Below are 2,885 nucleotides of genomic sequence, written 5' to 3'. Positions count from 1 at the left end.
TGGAGACAGAATTTCACTCTTGTTGCCCAGGCTGGAGTGCAATGGTGTGATCTCGGCTCACCACAACCTCCGCCTCCCAGGTTGAAGCGATTCTCCTGCTAATCCTAAGTAACTGGGATTACAGGCATGCACCACCTCACCTGGCTAATTTTGTTATTTTAGTAGAGACAGGGTTTCTGCATGTTGGTCAGGCTGGTCTCGAACTCCCGACCTCAGGTGATCTGCCCACTTCGGTCTCTCAAAGTGCTGGGATTACAGGTGTGACCCACCGTGTCTGGCTTTTTTTTTTTTTCTGCTAATTTGTATTTCATTTTTGCTAATTCAAAAGAGAGTTAATAGAATATCAGGAATAGTGAACATTATCATTTCCATAAATCCAAGAGCTTGTACATTTTCCACACACTGAGTACTGTCTACATTTTCTATTGATAAACTCTGACCACTTCTTCAGGCAATTCATGTACTTACTTTAGCGTTATCATTAAGGATGAAGGTTCTAGAACCATCAAGAACAAGGGTCCCATCTTTACACTAATTACTTAACTGCTAGGAAGCTCTATTTCATCTTATGTAAACTACAGATAATACCTACTCATCTCAAGGGTGTATCAAGGGTTTATGTAAGCTAAATTTGTAGAAAGCAGTTAGCACAGTGCCAGAAAGAGTCCAAGAAGAAATGGTACTTACTATGATATATTTGTACGTATATATGTATGCATGTTAATGAGCTCTTATTAGCTGTGTTCATTAAAGGTTTTCTCCATGCTGTCATTTGCTTTTAGATTTTGGAATACATTTCATTGTGCACATTCCATCTGTATTATTAATATAACAACATTTATTACTATTATTGTCATCATAAATTCAGTCACATCTACTGTATCCCTGATATTGACCATGATTCCTTTAATAATCATAAAACTCTCTTCCCTTCATCACAGGGTAAATAACCTATCACAACGCTGTAAGTCTCTATCAGCACCAAAGGCTGCCCCTGCTGACTAACCAGATCTGCTGCTTTAGCCAGATCAATCATCATATTAATGTCACACCCGCATTCAATAATGGCGAGTCTGCGCTTTTTACCTATAAGTGAAAAGATGAAAATTTTACTTTAAAAAGACCCTGAAAAAATTCTAACCATGAACTCTTAATTTTCATTTTTTAATTGCATCCAGTGAAACACCATATACGTTTACAGGAGTGTACCCGAAGTTCATTTTATAGGCAAAACTGGTAAAATAAAATAAATTCCATCTTGTTTTTTTTCCTGTGTTCTAAATTTAGATAATATCAAAAGTCTACCCAGATGAATAAAAGTGCTCAAACAGGGAAAATTCTGACTGGACAGGCTCCATGATAACCATGATCCTGCTGTTCAGCTGCGGGCCAATGTCTTCATCTCTATCAAAATTTCCTGTATTCCCACTATAGCTACAAACATCCTCAAACACAATGCAACAGAATATTTATAACAATAATTATTTGTAAATTAAGGTAGTAAGAAAATGGTCAAGAAAATATGGGCTGGGCACAGTGGCTCACGCCTGTAGTCCCAGCACCTTGAGAGACCAGGACAGGTGGATCCCTTGAGCCCAGTTTTAACACCAGCCTGGACCACATGGGGAAACCCCATCTCTACAAAAATGTAAAAATAAAAAAAAAAAGAAAAAAAAGAAAAATTAGTGAGGCATGGTGGCATATACTACTCAGGAGGCTAAGGTAGGAGGATAGCTTGAGCCTCGGAGGTTGAGGCTGCAGTGAGCTGTAATCACACCACTGCATTCCAGCCTGTGCCACAGAGTAAGACTCTGCCTCAAAAAAAGGAAAAGAAAATGCAGATGCTCCAAAGATAAAGAAAAGCCTCAATCCAACTATATTACTGCAATAACAAGAGATTTCAGAGTGTGCATTGCCATTCCACCACTGGAAGTTTGTTTCATCTTCCCTCAAACTTGGAAAGGTCACCATCTCCCAAAGCAGACAAATTCTCATAGGAAAAAGAGAAAACATGCACTTCCACCAGTATGTGGCTTCATAAGGGCAAGCATGTGCACCTGGCACATAGGAGGTACGTGCTATGTGTTAAATGATGTGTTCACAGTCACCAGGCCTGCTAGGCCCCTCCAAGGAACATGCTTGGCAAAGCCATAGAGCAGTCAGGATAAGATATGTATCACATCCTTATCTCTGGGAACTTACCCTTTTCTGAAGTTATAGCTAACTTAGTAAAAGTATAAGAGAGGTAGGGCGGGGCGCGGTGGCTCAAGCCTGTAATCCCAGCACTCTGGGAGGCCGAGACGGGCGGATCACGAGGTCAGGAGATCGAGACCATCCTGGCTAACACGGTGAAACCTCATCTCTACTAAAAAATACAAAAAACTAACCAGGTGAGGTGGCGGGTGCCTGTAGTCCCAGCTACTCAGGAGGCTGAGGCAGGAGAATGGCGTAAACCCGGGAGGCGGAGCTTGCAGTGAGCCGAGATCCGGCCACTGCACTCCAGCCTGGGCCACAGAGCGAGACTCCGTCTCAAAAAAAAAAAGAGAGGTAACATGATATGAAAATATTTAACATGTTCCACTCAAGTAAACAACAAACACACGCATGTCCCTCAGACAACAGTCACGCCAACTCTGTGTCTGCAGCGGCATCTCCTACCTGACACGACCATCACAGGGTCTGTGATCTCGGTCAACTTCTGCCGGGTGAAGTTCCGAATGAGGCATTGTATCAAAGTGCTCTTTCCAACTTCGGAGGCCCCGTCACCATGGCCACTATTGATGGGAGCTCTAGTGGAGTTTGATCAACCATTGGAATATGATGCTTTTTTGTCTTCAAATCCTTAGTCCTATTTATTTAAAAAAAAAAAAAAAAGTAAACTCATT

The sequence above is a fragment of the Rhinopithecus bieti genome, unplaced genomic scaffold (assembly GCF_001698545.2).
Source record: "Rhinopithecus bieti isolate Rb0 unplaced genomic scaffold, ASM169854v2 scaffold_55685, whole genome shotgun sequence".
Classification (NCBI taxonomy): Eukaryota; Metazoa; Chordata; class Mammalia; order Primates; family Cercopithecidae; genus Rhinopithecus; species Rhinopithecus bieti.
Note: the sequence above shows the minus strand (reverse complement) of the source record.